This window comes from Bos javanicus, chromosome 16 (assembly GCF_032452875.1).
Source record: "Bos javanicus breed banteng chromosome 16, ARS-OSU_banteng_1.0, whole genome shotgun sequence".
NCBI classification, from domain to species: domain Eukaryota; kingdom Metazoa; phylum Chordata; class Mammalia; order Artiodactyla; family Bovidae; genus Bos; species Bos javanicus.
The window spans coordinates 43,050,153-43,067,568 of NC_083883.1; the positions used below are offsets into that span (position 1 = coordinate 43,050,153).

A 17,416-nucleotide genomic window follows, 5' to 3' on the forward strand; every position below is an offset into this window, starting at 1 on the left:
CCATAAAAGAAAAAAAAAAAATTATTCAGGAGAAGTGCTGGATGTTGGGAGAATTCTATGAGGTTACAACTCTAGGCTACCTGGAGTCCTCCCCACTCAACATCTGACACTTTGCCTTCACTTTTTTGCTTTTTGACCCTTTCTTGTTAGTTTTCTCTTTCTCCAATAAAGCCTCATCCTTACCATGCCATGTGATATTATTTTGTTGTTGTTCTGACTCTGTGGCCCCATGGACAGCACAGCAGGCTCCTCTGTCCTCCACTATATCCTGGAGCTTGCTCAAGGAGATATTGTTTAATTTATCCCAAACCTGGTGCATCTCCGTTCTCCCAAACAGAAAACCCAGATGAGGCCCACCTACTGAATACACAGGGACCTGGAAGGGGCCCCTCTTACACAATAGCTATCATCATCTAAAATCACAGCCATTGAGATGTTTTTGGTTGCAAATCACAACAGACCTGATGCGAAATAGCTCCACAAATACGGGATTTGTCATTTCATAGAATCATTCTGAGGTTGGCTGACTCTACTGGTGAATTCTGAGCTTCACTATGTTGACTTAAAATATAGTCACAACCTAAAATTTGGGTGTCATGTTTTATCAGGACTTCAAGCCCGGGTGACAGCAGCTCAAGTAACCTTAAGAGAACTGCTTCGAGGAGGTGGGGGGCGGGGAAGAGTCAGTTTATATAGAAGTTCACAACAAAAGGCAAGTAGTCTGACCATCAAAAGTGTTTTTGTGAATCAAAGAAAACCAGAAATCTCAAGTTAAGAATTCAGCACTTTTCTATGTATGGGAAGATACAGGAGTCTGGGCTCATTGAAATCATTCTTTTCACATGCATCTCAGCTATCTGGGGTCAGTATCTTGTGTTTTTCACTTCCTGAGTTCCGCAGCACTCACCAGCCAGATCCCACAGGTATTCTTCTCCTTCCTGGATGCCCCGGAGGGCTGACATCGCTGATATCTGTGACAACCTTATTTACTGACATGGCAGGAGATACTCCATTTCTCAGCCAGCATCATCCAGGACCATGGTGCCCTTCATCTATGAGCTGGCCCATCCTCTGAGTGTCTCTTTAGCTCCCTCCACGTGGCCATAAAGGCTCCAGCACCACACGTAATATGAACAGTAGGGGAAGTGGGTTCTCTTCTGTGCCTCATTGTAGGAAAACCATTTCTAGAAGCCCCTGATGGATATCCCATCAAGTGTCCTTGGCCACATCTGGATCATCTTCTCCCTGTTAACCCACTCCAGAGCAAGGGAGTAAAAGTGAGTACAACTAGTCACACTAACCAGTATTCATCTGACTCACATGGAGAGAGGAAAGAACCTGGAACAAAACTGAAAGTCGGCCCCTCTCAAAAAGGAAGGGTTTCAGGTAGGTGTCTTAAGTGCGGCCCCCAGAAGCAAGCCCTGAGATGAAGTCTGTGTGCTGGTGGATGATGCAAGGAAGTGCCCCTAGAAGAAACTGTCAAGGGAGCAGGAAAGCAGACGGAGAAGCTCTTCAGGGACCTCTGGAGCAGAAGTTGCATCTCAGACATTGTCCCAACTCCAGGCAAAGAAATGAGACTTAAATTCTCCAACTCTCATCAGTCCTTGGCTAAGGGCCACCTCTGGGAAAAATGCTGGTTCTCTGCACACGTACACACAGCAGCTCAGGTAGCCCAAGGGCAGACTTCTGCAGAGAGTCACAGAGGCAGTAGAAGCAAAGCACACAGAAGCTGAGAGCTGCACACACAGAAGCCGTCACGGGGATCCCAGGGGCATTTGGTCAACCAACAGCATCCACTCCAAAAATGACCTCTTCCCCTGCTGGAATGCCAGCACCATGAGGACAGGGAACTGACTGTCTTATCATTTACTGTCTCCGCAACCCCAGGGATTCCCTGGTGGCTCAGAGGGTAAAGCATCTGCCTGCAATGCAGGAGACCAAGGTTCTATCCCTGGGTCGGGAAGATACCCTGGAGAAGGAAATGGCAACCCACTCCAGTATTCTTGCCTGGAGAATCCCATGGACAGAGGAGCCTGGCGGGCTACAGTCCACGGGGTTGCAAAGAGTCAGACACGACTGAATGACTTCACTTTCACTTTCTTTCAACCCCAGCACAATGCCTGCAGATGCCACACTCAGTACATATGTGTCAAATAAATGAATGAATGTCCCAAGATCTGGAGCTTAGAAGGAGCTGTGGCTGGGCCTTGGGGCAGGTCTTTCCAGCCTGAAGCCCCTTGTGCCAGGGGGCAGCTCCCAGCCCCAGCCCACACTGGCATTTTCCAGAGTAACTGCTATCTCCATAGAGTTGAGGGCAGCTCCTTGGGGAGTCCCAGCAAGCCACACTGACCAGGTAAAACCTTGATTGCAAGGCATGGAAGGTGGGGGCCATGCTCGGGAACTAAATGTACCTGTGAGAAACAACTCTGCGTTGTTATTATTTTAAAAAGTGTAAATGAATTCATAGCAAAGGCTTCTACAGACATTACCTCATGCATCTCTCACAACCGCCCTGTGTGTCAGGTGCTACTGTGTCACCATCATCACCCTCAAAGGAAGCAGGAGGAAACTGAGGCACAGAGAAATGAATCCCCTTGTCCACAATCAAAGAGCCCCAAGGGATCACCCCTGGAAGCCAGATCCCACATCACCCTGCCTCCCACTCATGCCAAGAAGACCTCTCTCCTGGCACTGAGCCCCCTGGATCACCATCGACTGTGCATCTGCCTCATCCCTCGCCCTTTGTTCTAGACCATGATTTCACGAAAAGAGAAGACCACCCCTCTTTCTTTGTTATCTTCCAGGCCTGACGCAGCACCTGTGAGACCATCATCAGGGATGGTCACAAATATTCCTTGTCCCCTCCTTCAGAGCATGTGGTAAGGTGATACTTTCCTACCCACTTGAGTTTCTACGTGGCCATGTGACTTGCTCTGGCCCATGAAACAGAAGTGACATCTGTTATTTCTGAAGCTTCAGGAGGAGACAGAGCATGGAACCCACTCCAGTATTCTTGCCTGAAGAATCCCATGGACAGAGGAGCCTGGCAAGCTGCAGTCCACAGGGTCGCAAAGAGTCAGACACAACTGAAGCAACTTAGCAGGCACATGTGTGACAGTAATGTTCAAGATAGTGGCTACTCCACCATCCTGTGGAGAAGGAAATGGCAATCTACTCCAGTATTCTTGCATGGAGAATCCCATGGACAGAAGAGCCTGGTGGGCTGCCATCTACGGGGTCACACAGAGTTGGGCACGATTGGAGCGACTTAGCAGCAGCAGCAGCCACCATCCTGATTCCTAGATTGAAGATCACATACAGCAGAACCCAGGGATGGCCTGATGACAAGGAACTTGCATGAGAAATATGTCTAGTGATCACTGAAATTAGGCCATGTTTGTTACTGCCTACCACTACCCTACCACATCCTGACTGATAGGGCACATATTAGTAAAGACTTCATAAATGTTTATAGAAGGAAATAAAGAAGAGGGAGGGAGGGAAAGGGGGAAGGAAGAAAGGAAGATGGCAGGGATGTGAACAAGAGCCTGTGGTCCCCTCTGAGCAGAAGTTGACACAGATACATCTGACTCCAATTGTATCCTCCGGGAGTAGGTTAGGTAAGTGGATTCCTGCAGCTCAGACACCCTTCTCTGCCCTCCTCACTGCACTCCAGGACTCTGAGGTCCAGAGGTAGCCAAGGGGAACCTGGATCTTCCAGGGCTAGTATGGAGAGGGCATCCCAAAGCCAGAGTGTAAAGAGGCTATTTCCCCCTCCAGCTGAAGACTTCTTCAGCCAAATGAATAATTCACTGTAAATGACTTTGAGATGAGTCGAGTCTCCAAGTTGCCACCCGATTATGGGTACCATAAAAGGCAATGACAGTAATTTATCTCCTTTCTCTCGAGGGGTGGGTCATGAAGATGGGGAGGAAATACTTGGTGCCTGGCATGGGGTTATGAATCATTCCTCTTAGCAGTTCACCTACAAGCTGCTGACACTTTTACTGATTTGGCATTAAATAATGCCAGCCTTGGTCTGGAAACAGAGAGGGTCTGACTTCCTTTCCTGAGGGAGTGCCTAGGGGAGTGAGAGAATTAAGGCAAGGGGCCGTCCAGTGGGGAGGAGGGCAAGAATAGGGGTGAGGGGGTGTACAATTTGGCCTCATCAGTTCTTTTCTCTAAGATACAGGGACAGAGGCTGGAGCCTGAGCTCTGCATGACAAGCTCACATCTGAGCAGTGTCTGCTGTGTGGGCTGCAGAGGAGGATAGGTAGCAGTGACCAACCATTCCCGGATGCATTCATCCTTTCCAACTCACAGGCAGCTAAGAGACAAAAACTCATCACCCTCCTTCAGGTGATCCCTGGTTTCTTTGCTGGAGGAACCCCAAGAATCTCATAGCCACAGTTGCTTTCTTCTATCTTAAATAGCTACAGGAGTGAATCATGGTTCCCAATTTGCAGATGGACAAACAGAGTCTGCAGTGAGGCTATAATGAGCTCAAACAGTCAATCCTAAAGGAAATCAACCCTGAATATTCATTGGAAGGACTGATGCTGAAGCTCCAGTCCTTTGGCCACCTGATGCAAAGAGCTGACTCACTGGAAAAGAGCCTGATGCTGGGAAAGATTGAAGGCAAAAGGAGAAGGGGCAGCAGAGAATGAGATGGTTAGATAATATCACTGACTCAATGGACGTGAATTTGAGCAAACTCCAGGAGACAGTGGAGGACAGAGAAGCCTGGCATTAGTCCATGGGGTTGCAAAGAGTTGGACATAACTTTGTGACTGAACAACCACGAGATAAAAGGTATAGTCCAAAGAGAGAGAGTGGTGGGACACACATTCTCCAAAATCCAGACCAGAACGTTCTCCTCAACCCATCCTTACTCTATTCATATACAAAGAACATAGAAGGAATCCCAGAAAAATCTGAAGTAGCACAGACAGTTTTACACAACCCTAGGCCCCCTAGACCTACCATCATTGAGTCAGAACCTCCAAGGGAGGGGTCTGTTTGGCTGAGTTTTTTCCAAAAGCTCCCGATAACAGCTGTATTTGTAATATCCCCAAACTATAAACCACCCAGATATACCTCAGTAGGTGAATGGTTACAAAAAAACCTGTGGTCCGTCCACACCATGGAATATTGCCCAGCAAGAAAAAGGAATGATCTAGTGATATAGGCAACAACTAAGATGAAATTTCAGGAAATATATGCTAAGTGAAAAAAGTCAATCCCAAGAGATTATATACTATATAATTCTGCTTATTTAACATTCTCAAGATGATAAAATTATAGAGATGGAGAACAGATCAGTGGCTGCCAGGGGTCAGAGATAAGGTTGAGGTGTGGAGGTGATGAGCCTGGGATGCTATGCTATGCTATGCTAAGTCACTTCAGTCATGTCCGACTCTGTGCGACCCCATAGACCGCAGCCCACCAAGCTCCCCCGTCCCTGGGATTCTCCAGGCAAGAACACTGGAGTAGGCTGCCATTTCCTTCTCCAATGCATGAAAGTGAAAAGTGAAAGTGAAGTCGCTCAGTCGTGTCCAACTCTTAGCGACCCCATGGATTGCAGCCTAACAGGCTCCTCTGTCCATGGGATTTTCCAGGCAAGAGTACTGGAGTGGGGTGCCATTGCCTTCTCCAGAGCCTGGGATAGATGTGTTATAAACAGGAGGAATCTCATGCTTATGGAACATCTTGACAAGATACAGACACACAAATTCTACACATGTGATAAAATTATATAAACACACACACACAAAAACTGTAAAAAAAACAATGAAATCTGAGTAATACTGGTAGATTACATTCATGTCAATTTCCTGGCATGATATTATATTATAGTTTTGAAAGATGTTAACACTTGGGAGAAACAAAGTGAAGAACACATAGGGTCTCTCAATCTTCTTACAACTGCCCATGAATCTACAATTATGTCAAAACCTACAATTATATTAAAAGTTCGATTTAAAAAATTCTTGAAAGCTCCCTGTAACGATCCTGTTCAACCAGGGATAAGGAAGCTTGTCACATCTAGCTTCTCTTTCATTCAACGTTTATGTAATATGAAGAATTCCATGTCCCAATCAGTAGAGTCCACACACTTTCATCTTTCAGTGGTCAGAGAGAAAACATGTACCCCTTCAAGATGTGGGTGTCCACCCAGGGCAGACCCAACAGCCAAAGAAGAATCTCTTTTTTCGTTTATAAATTGGAGGATAATTGCTCTGCAATGTTGTATTAGTTTCTGCTATACAACAATGTAGATCACCTATGTGTATACATACATCCCCTCCCTCTTGAGCTTCCTCTCACCCCATCCCAATCCCACCCCTCTAGGTCATCACAGAGCACAACAGACTATTTCTTAATTGCAAAGCAGTGGAGAAAAGGGGGCTTCTGGACAGGCCTAGCCTCTCCTACTTACAGTTCTGCAACTTTGGGCAAATTATTTAACCTCAGGCTTCCCTGATAGCTCAGTTGGTAAAGAATCTGCCTGCAATGGAGGAGACCCTGGTTTGATTCCTGGGTTGGGAAGATGCTCTGGAGAAGGGATAGGCTACCCACTCCAATGTTCTTGGTCTTCCCTTGTGGCTCAGCTAGTGAAGAATCCGCCTGCAATGCGGGAGACCTGGGTTTGATCCCTGGGTTGGGAAGATGCCCTGGAGAAGGGAAAGGCTACCCACTCCAGTATTCTGGCCTGGAGAATTCCATGGACTGCATAGTCCATGGAGTATCAAAGAGTCGGACACGACTGAGCGACTTCCAGTTTCACACAGCATCTTTGCAAAGTGGCTTACACTAATCACAGCTGCTATAGCAGTGGCTGAAAGGTTGGCCATAGGGCAATGAGAGCTTGGAAAACAGAAGACGTTTGGGGTCAAAACTGTTGTCAGCGGTTTGCTGGGTGGTTAGGAAGTGGGTGTAGGTCTTTGCTTCCACTGGGAGGGTGCAGGGCTTCCACTTGGTGTGGGTACATCTGCGTACTTGCCACACCTCCACCCCAAAGACACAGAAGCAGCCTGCATTGTACAGAGTCTAGAAGCCAAGGTGAATGGAAGGATTCACCTCTGTAAAGGATTCATCTCTGTATGTAAAGGGTCACAGGGGGAAGCACTTCATGAAAACAGTCTCCCCTCCTGAATCAGACACTGGGACACTGGTACAACAGCCCCAGAAATGAGACTGGAACTGAACTGAACGAGATGTGTCTGATGTTTTCCCAGCTCGTGCATAAGATAAAGCAAGGCTTTTTGTCTCTGTCGGTTGGAGCCTCTGATAGAGTCTGCAGTGTAGACAAGCTGCCCAGCCCTGTGTGTACAGACCCCCTTCCCCGTGTGTGCAAATGAGAACACACGTGTTCACACACATGCCTCCTGCCCAGAAGGACTGGATTCTGATGTGAGAGGGGAGTTTGGGGACGCAGACACCGTCCCCACGGGAATGCCGATCTACCGCAGAGCCGTCTCCTCCTCACCTGGTCCGGGCGGAGGGAAGCGGAGGATGCAGCTGGGACGCCGGCGCTTTCATTATTTATGAAGCTTTCGTTCTTTCCCGCATAAATAATCGATGACTGCAAAGTGCGGCGGGCACCGACACCGAATATTCATGAGCCTCCTTCGCGGGGATTTCAGCTGCTGCCGCCTCGGCCCCAGATGTGCACCGCACTCACGCAGGCACGCACGCCCCCAAATAAAAATCATCATAATAAAGATTTCATCTGTCAGGCTGGGGCCTTGTCTACAGGACTGAGGCAGCCGGTGCGTTTTCGAACTCAGAGGGTTTGCCCGCCCGATGAGGGCTGGAGCCAAGCGCCCAGCCAGCTGGGGGCTGGGGGGACTGGGGCAGGGGTCGGGGGTGCCTGGTAATCCTGATACTCCACCGACGATTCACTTCTCACCCCAGCCTCGTGAGCCCCTGGAGTTTAATCAGTATGCCCACTCAGAGATCAATAATCCTTTTTTCCGTGTGTGCTCACTGAGAGCCCTGCCTGCTTGGCCCTGGAAGAGGCGAGCTATGCAGACTCAGATTCCTGTGCATTGGGAAAATACCCTTGAATTTCCTCTCTGCTTGTGCCATCTGACCTCCTCCCAACCGTGGGATTTCACAGAGGGGGCGGGGCTGGAGGAGCCAAAGAGAAATAGCAGGCACTCCCCTGGAGGCTGGCCCTTAACTTACCTCTCTGGCTCCACTCTGGCTCCCATGCCAGGGTGCAACTCATCTCTGTCTTCCTGACTTTTAATGCTCTCTCTGTCCTCCCAGCCTTTGTGCCTGCTGTTTATGCTGTTGCCTTTGCTTGAAATGCTTTTCCTTTCCCCAACAACTCGCGCCCACGCTCAGCCCTGTTGGCCCCATTGACTGTAACCTGTCAGGTTCCTCTGTTCATGGAATTTTCCAGGCAAGAATCCTGGAGTGTGGTGCCATTTCCTATTCCAGGGGAATCTTCCCAACCCAGGGATCGAACCTGAGTCTCCTGAATCTCCTGCTCTGGCAGCGGATTCTTTACTCTAGCGCTACCTGGGAAGCCCCCACGAATGCCTGGCTAGTGCCTACTCACCTCTCAGGTCTCCAGTAGGTGACAGGTCTCCCCACCTCCTCTGGGTCATCTTCTCCAAACCCTTAAGCTGTGCTAGGCCCTTCCTCTGGACTTCAGGGACCTAGAGACCCCAGGTCTGGCATTTATTCCATCATTTTCTAGTGGTAATTATTGTTAATGTCTCTCTCTGCCAAACACAGGGCTTCCCAAGTGGCACAGTGGTAAAGAATATGCCTGCCAATGAAGGAGACACGGGTTTGATCTCTGGGTCAGGAAGATCCCCTGGAGGAGGACATGGCAACCCACTCCAGTATTCTTGCCTGGAGAACCCCATGGACAGAGGAGCCTGGCGGGCTACAGCCCATAGGGTCACAAAAAGTTGGACACAACTGAGCAACTGAGCACAAGCACCCCCATAAACACATACTGGATCGTAAACACGTAAGGACTGCAGACTCTGGCACACAGCAAACCTCAGTTGGAATCCAAGCTCTGCCGCTTACTAGCTGTGTGTCCTTAGGCAAGTTATTCAACCCCTCTGTGCCTGGATTTCCTCTTCTATTAAAGTTGGAATGATAAAAATAGTCAATCTCATAGGGTTCTTATGAGGATTTAATATATTAATCGAATGTTTGGCTCAATGCCAGCACAGAGCTTGGTAAGGGGACAGTCTCCTATCCCTTCTCCACAATTCCAGCAGCATCAAAGCTCTAAAAACCAAAAAGCTTTTTAAAACTCATTTGGCAGCAAAACCTGAACTGAACTGACCTTGGAGGTACTTATAGTCTTTATTTATCCCGTTTGCTGGAACTATTCATATGTATTTTGCTACAGAAATATGAATATATTTGAGTGTTCCATGATTTATAGAACATTACATTTCTAAAATCTGGAAAAATTTCAGACTCGGAAGTGCATCTAGCCCCAAAGGTTTCTATGAGGAATCCTGGATCAACAGCATTCTTATGCTTTCTATGATCGATAGTGTAATAATATTACATGCCCCACAGCCAGCACTGTGCCTGGCACAGAGCATTCACGCATAAACCCTGGGTGATGGTCAGGAAAAGAAAGGAGTTTGTCCTGCTTCGCTGACCTTCTGGGAGACTGTGTCCTGCCATCAGTCCCCTCAGAGCCCCAAGCCCCACGTCCTGACTTCCCCAAGGTCATCCCTTGCTGTTGCTGACAGAAGCAGGGTTAAATTATATACATCTCCTGACTGAGGTTTTCCTGGTGGCTCAGTGGTAAAGAATCCACCTGCCAATGCAGGAGATCGGGGTTCAAGCCCTGGTCCAGGAAGATCCCACATGCCGTAGAGCAGCTAAGCCCATGGACCACAATTACTAAGCCCGAGCTCTAGAGCTAGTGAGCCACAAGTACTGAGCCCACGTGCAGCAACTACTGAAGCCCATGCATCCTAGGGCCTGGGCTCCATAAAAAGAGAAGCCACGGCAATGAGAAGCCCACACACCACGATTAGAGTAACCCCCGCTCTCCACAGCTAGAGAAAAACCCACGCACAGCAAAGAAGACCCAGTACAGCCATAAATAAATGAATAAATACCATTTTTAAAAATCTCCTGACTTCTCTGAGATTTTGCACAGGAAGCCAATTTCATGTACCAAATCATAGCTGAGGAGCCCGGGGCTGCCCCCATGGTGATAACTGGCCCTGTTCCTCCAGGAAAGCAGAGGACTGCTCCAGGCCCTCCCTGGCCCTTCCCCGCCATAGCACCAGAGGAAGTGTCTGGAAGGGAACTGTCAAGTGAAATTAGACTGAGTTCCAATCTGTGTGGGGCCCTAAGATGTGTGGTATAGACAGTTGGAATGAAGACAGCAGTAGAGGGTATATGTGTAGATATAGATACAGATGGCTATAGAATTCCAGCACTTTCTTCATTCTTACACCAAGACCATGGGATGGGTTCTGTTAAGGTTTAATGGATCCCAGTAAAGAATCTCACTGTCTCAACACCGGAGTTCAGATCCAATTGAGATGGAGAGGCACTGGAACCCCATAAACAAAGGCTAAATGCCAGCATTAGCATGTGCCCAAAGCTCAGTGGTAGACTGTGACAGTGTGAGGGAAGGCTGGAGGCATTATATCCCTCCTCGTGAAGATGCCCATTTTGTAGATGAGACTGAGGCAAGTGAGTGGAGGACAAAGATTTGAACTGAGGTCTGTCATTCCCACATTATTCTGCCTCGCTTGTTGCTTCCAACAAATCCCACAAACAAGGGCTCAGAACCTCCAGGAGTCTGTGATAAAATGAATCCAGTGTGAAAAGACCTTAGGAGTTGGGGAGCCTGCAGCAGAGCCCTGGGGTCTGGCCAAAGGCTGGTCTACAATTCTCCCCTCTCTCCACCCCTCCTGCTCCCTTCCTCTCCCTTCTTCCTGCCCCTCTCTCCCCAGCCTCATTCTTCTCTGTCAGATCACCATCACTCCTCTCCCTCTGGTTACTGTGCTTAGCAAGGCAGCTCTCCTGGTTCCACATCTGATCTGCACCTGAGCCAAGGGAAGGACTTACTTTCAGGACCAACTTCCATCTCCAGTTCATTTAGCAGCAGGTACTCTTGTCTGGGTTCACCAGTCACAAGCCTGATCCATTTCTGGCAGCAGGAACAAATCCCACGGGAGATTCAAACAATCCCAGTCACTCTGAACACCTTTGGGAGGGCAGAGAACCCAGTGGCTGGAAAACCAAATATCAGGGCAGCACCCTAGAGACTGCCCTGATTCTCTCTCATATATTAGCGATGTCAGTTTACACATCAGGCAAGGAAAGTTCCCAAATCCAGAGATTCGGCTATCCTGTCCCCACCCCCAGGACAGCCTGCCCCTGCAGTAGAAATGGCAAATGCGTTTCCTTTTATAAACCAACCCTATGAGGCTTTGCAGAATTCAGAAGCTGCATCTGAACTCAGCATGAAGGAGTCCTGTGATTGATTAGGGATGTCTGCCGTGGCTGCAGCCTGGGACACAGTGGTACTCGGGTCATGTGTTCACTTTCTCAGCATTAATGATGGTTTTCACAACAGATGGCCTTTAGGGAACAGACCCTGTGATTGTGTCACTCTGGGCTTGAGGGTTCTCTGTGTGCATGTCTGTAATTTGGAAAGATACATGTTGACAACAATGCTCATAAATCAATGGTCAATGAAATCCCTTTCTTCCACACCATATGGCTTCTACCTATGACCTCCAGCAAGCACAGAAACTTCTGAAGCTTCATTGCCACATTTACAAAGCAAAGATGATGCTGCAAGTTGGGACAAAGCTGAATGCATTAAATTCTTCCCTCCACTTTGGCAAAATGGATTTGCATTTTAAAAATTATTATTAAAAAGCCAGACATTCTATAGACCTGAAACAGACAGTGGTTAGCAAGGCATGGAGCCTCACACTTGCTGGTTTCCAGGTCCTAAATACGTAGCAGCAGCAGGAAGTTCAGTTCCCTCCAGGATGTTGCAACCAAAGAACCTTCTGGCGCAGGTGAATTCCACCGTGAAAATCCTGTAAGAGCATCATGTTTGCTTGGGGCAACAGATGAAACCCTTACAATGGGCTGGACTGCTCAGGTGGCACTAGTGATAAAGAATCTGCCTGCCAATGTGGAAGACACAAGAGACTTGGGTTCGATCCCTGGCTTGGAAAGATCCCCTGGAGGAGGTAATGGCAACCCACTCCAGTGTTCTTGCCTGGAGAATTTCATGGACAGAGGAGCCTGACAGGCGGCTGTCCATGGGGCTGCAAAGAGCTGGACACGACTGAGCACCTGAACACACATGCACGTATGCATACATACATACACACACACACACACACTTGAGCTCTGTTTTCTCCTCAGTGGCCTCTCCTACTGCTTTCCCCTCCTTTACTCCACAAACCTCCTCGCTGTTCCTCAAACTAACCAAGCACACTCCTGCCCCAGGACTCTTGCACCTGCTGTTCCCACTGCCTGCAGCTCCAACCACAGATGTCTTTGCAGCTCTCTCTCTTGATTCCTGTAGGTCTCTGTTTCAAATGTTACCTCTTCACAGCTGCCTGTCCTGACCAATCACCTTCTGTGAAATAGCGCCTCTCCCTCCGCATCATTCTCTATCACCCTTATCCTGTCTCATTTTCTTATAGTACATGTGTTTGTCTTTTGTCTGTCAACCCAACCCCCAATCAGAATGTGAGCTCCACAAGGTTAGGAATGCTGTTGTGTTGTGTGAATTGTTACATCTCCAGTGTAGAGTGCTGGGCTGGCACATAGGACTCAGTGGGTGTGTGTTGAATGGGTGAGTGAGGGCTAGGCATCCGATTTTATGGAAGAACTGAGGCTTAGAAAAGTGGAGTGAGGGACTTCCCTCGCTTGACTCCAGAGGTCAAGATCCCACGCCTCCACTGCAGGGGGCCCAGGTTCCATCCCTGGTTGGAGAACTAAGATCCTGCATGCCGTGTTGCACAAACAAAACAGAAAAAAAAATTCGGAGTGACTTGCCCAACAATTACAGCTGTGTTTTCTCTGTCGAGCACTACACACAGCCATTTACATACCTCATCCTTTAAACTTCATAGCAGCTCCACGAAGCGGGACTATCCCCACACTACAAATGGAGACCAGCCAGGTTGAGGGACTTGTCCAAGAGCACACAGCAGGTCAGAGGGGCAGCTAGGACCTGATGCCAGGCTGCATGTCTCCCGGGCACTCACTGGTTACTTCTTGGCTCCATGACCTCCCAGAGCCTGAAATCAGTGTCTGACCCTCAGTGTCCCCTCAAACAAAGTGCACACTCTGTGTTGAGTGGATCATTTAGTCCACCCCCCTGTTTTCAGGCTGCACTATATCTAAACCACCAGACAGAATCTATCCAAAATTTATAAGCTCCTTGCCAAGAGATTTCACCTTTTCCCAAGTCTCCTCTTTCTAATGATAATTCTCACCGCAGTAAGTTCTTCTTTTGGTCTAACTTAAATCCCCCTTGCTTTATATTCAAACTATTTCTTCTTGTCCACCTTCCACGGAGCTGGGCAAGGCCCAGCTCCCAACACAGGCACCATAACCAGGTTGCTTTGTTAGCGGAGACAGAAGCCAGGGGGCTCTGCACCCCAGCAGTTTACTGCAAACCTGAGAACCTCAACTCCAAGGCTGGTGCTCGGTCAGCACTTGCCTCCCACTCCTCTCCCCAGCCCCGCCTGCCACGGTGATTTATGGGTCCTGTCAGCTTGAAGGCTGAGCTGTGGAGACAGCTGGAAGAAGCAGGAATCAGGAACAGCCATCCATCTGGCCAAACAGGGATGGGATGGGAGAGGGAGGCCCAGAGGGCGGCTAAGGGTTCATCAGGAGGGGGGGTGCTGGGGTGAGAGGGCAAGGAGGTGAGGCAGCCAGACCCCCCAGATGACAGTGGAACAAACACCTGGATGGACACCGGCACAGCAGGTCAAAGAGGACGGCACCAGGGCCAGTAGCTGGGGGACAGAGACGGACAGAATGGAGAACAATGAAACAAGACGGCGGGAGGGAGGGGAAAGGACCAAAGTCAGCAGCACAGAAATCCACCTCAGGAGTTTCTAATTCTCTTTCTTCTGAAGACAAAAGAGAAATGAAGACGAAAGTCGGTGAGAGATGTTTAGTGGGGTTTGTTTCTCTGCAGGCACTCCCGGAGGACCAGGTTGAAATGCACGCCTGCCACCAGGGACGGGTCGGGGGCAGGGTGGGGGGGAAGGGCGGAGGTGGTGGGGTGGGGGGGTGGGAGATGGGGGGGGTCAGCATCACCTGCCCCACCCAGCCCAGCCCTGCAGGGGCAGCTTGGCCTCCTCGGTCTCTCCCATCCGGGTTTTATGCCTCCTGGCCCCTGCAGTGTTTCTGGCCTCGTCACCTTAGATTTCTCTTGCTCAGAACTTTGCGACCTGCCTCTCTCTCTGCGGGTCACTTTCTCTGCCAGCCTGTCTGCTTCGCTGTCCCACCTGTCTCGCTGCCCTGGGCATTTCTACCCCTGTGATGTCCCTCCATACTTGCCTCCCGCCCTTCCCAGGTCTCAATCTCATGCCGTTCTTGGTCCCCCATCTTTCAGCTGACAATTGGTCTGTCTCTAATGTCTAAAGGTCACAGGTGCCCTGCCCTGAGCCTGGGCAGTGGGTCCAGGTGGCCTCAGAGTGGGAAAGTGGAACCTCTCGGGCAGGGGTTGCTGTGGGAAGAGGGAGCCCCCACACCTCTCCTAGCTGCAGGCAGCTTGGCCCGAGGGGAGGTGGTGGCCGTCGTTAGGGAAACAGAACAGGCAGCCGGCAGCTCCCTTTTATCCGGAGAGGATTTGATATTCCCGGACACGCCCTGCTGAAAGCCCAGGCGCATGCACACGCATGCACACACATACACAGGGACACAGAGCACAGTAGACACGCACTAAGCAGCCTCAGATGGCCTTGCAATCACACTCCAAATCCAATCTCTTCACAGGCATCCAGGAACGAGAGACCCCCAACTGCAACCCCCAAACACAGAGAGGTACCCCCACCCCCTGAGCAGCAGGAACCCTTTGGTGGAGAGAGGAATCTCTGTGCACATCCACTGCCCACAAGAGAAGGACAAACAGCCCCAGATTAAACCCACCTGCACCTCGGAGACCCCAGCCTCTCCCCCACGACAGTGGCAGCAGGAGGAGGAACAGCTTTCTGGACCAGGCTCTTCATTCGGAAGAAGGAAAAGAAGATTCCTTCCCAGCACACCATGCCAGAACCCTGCCCCCTCCCATGGGGCAGGAACTCAGGGCCACCCAAGCCCCTCTGCTGCCTGGCTTCCATGATCTCTTTATTTCCCTCTCTCTTTGTATCCCCCTTGATTTATGAAACTAGAGGAGATGATCTCTTATTTAACTAACTTTGAAGTTGATTCAAGTTCTTTCCATAACAAATTAGTCTCATTAAAAAGCAGTTTCCACCTGGGTCCATGGGGTGTGATGGTGGCTGCTCCCCTGCTGGTTTGGGCAGGGAAGTGATGCGCCCCCTAGGGGCCAGTGTGGAGAAGGCAGTGCCATGTGTCCCCTCTCTCCTTCAACCAGGAGTTGGTGGCGGAGGTGGGGAGGGAGCATCACCATTGAGCACTACACGTGCATGTTAAGTCTCTTCAGTCGTGTCTGACTCTTTGCGACCCCATGGACTGTAACCTGCCAGGCTCCTCATTCCATGGGATTCTCCAGGCAAGAACACTGGAATGGGTTGTCATTCCCTTCTCCAGGGGATCTTTCCCACCCAGGGATTGGACCTGTGTGCTAATAACATATCCACTACCTATGCACTCCATGTACACCGTGTACAGCATATATGCACTGTATGTGCACTGCATACATACAATACATACATTACATATATACTATATGCACACAATTCCTATAGGCTGAATGTGTCCCTCCAAAATTCACACATTGAACCTAATCTCCAAGGTGATGGTATTAGGAGGTGGGGCCTTTGGGACATGATTAGGCCATGAGGAAGGAGGTCATGGTGTCTGAGCCCACAGACTACTCCAGACACATCTCTGACCCTCACCCGGGCTCTGCCACCCGGAAATACCCATTCGGGGTCTCCCGATCACGGCTCTGCCAGTGTTTAGCTCTATGGCCACATGCAATTAGCTTGACATCTCTAAACCATTGCTTCCTGGGCTGATGATGGGGATAATATTAGGTACCCTCTCGAGAGTCATGAGGATTATTCCAGGGTCAAGTGAAGATATGGGAGCCAGTGGAGGGGCTCCGAGCAGAAATCTCAACTGAAAGAAGAGCTAAAAATGATGCCTAAGGCTACACAGGGACACCCCGAGACACACACACCTTCAACCCAGCAAAGGGAGGCGACAGAGAAAGGTGGCAAGGGGGGTCCCGGGGGCTGAGACATTTCACAGGTACATGGGGGTCTCCAGAGTGTGACATTTCTCTGGCATGGTGCACAGGCTGTCTCAGCAGCTGGGGAAGTGTGGCCCAGTTAGGAACCTGCTAATGACATTCACTGTCAGCTCAGGACTGAGTGAACATGCCTGCAGGCCTCCTTGCCAACTGCAGGTCTCACCCGAGAGCAGAAGTCATGGTGGTGGGGGTCGGGGGAGGCCTATTTGGGCCATGGGACACAGGATGGGGGATCAGGGCTCAGAGAGGGGTCAGGGCTGGTTTTAGCAGGACCCAATAAGATGAAAAGGAAATGGCAACCCACTCCAGTGTTCTTGCCTGGAGAATCCCAGGGACGGGGGAGCCTAGTAGGCTGCCGTCTATGGGGTCGCACAGAGTTGGACACAACTGAAGTGACTTAGCAGCAACAATAAGATGGAGGGACTGGGTGTCAAGACAGACAGTAAGCTGGAGTCAAGCCCAGTGAGGAGGGAGGTGAGTGGGGGATCCACACCAGCCATGAACTCAGAACAGGACAGCCACAGAGCTGGGCCACTGAGGGGTCCTGTTGAGGCCTCTGGGTCGAGAGGAGAGGCTAGAGCCTCCACGTGGAGGCAGGGCTGTCTGCAGCACCCCCACTTGGCAGCTACTGGGAGCTGCTTGTCTGCTGCAGACAAAAGGTCTCTCCAGAGGTGACAGGGCGCTACGTTTCCTCTAAAAATAACAGCGACAGGGATTCGTCCATCTTCTTGTCCGGAGAGAGAACAGCTCAACTCCACTTCTGTCGACAGCTCTGCTGGCTCCTCAAAGCCCCCCACACAAACCAGGGCTAAGCCGGGTGTCGGGTGGGGTCTGAATCAGGCCTTTCTGCCCTGGCCTGACTGCCACCAAGCAGCCTGCACCCTTTCTGTCTCCCCAACCCTCCCACTCAGCTTGATTTTTGCCCCTCAAACCCCCTCCCTTCCCCCAGCAAGGCAGAAGTCCACCCTCCCCCATCCCCCA

The 17,416-nt window shown here is 50.1% G+C and overlaps 1 protein-coding gene across 3 annotated transcripts in view; it reads right to left on the bottom strand.

The window, feature by feature from the left end:
- UBIAD1 (UbiA prenyltransferase domain containing 1) overlaps positions 1 to 17,416 on the bottom strand; it is a 95,988-nt gene that overhangs the window by 24,854 nt on the left and 53,718 nt on the right. The gene's annotated exons all lie outside the window — the stretch shown is intronic.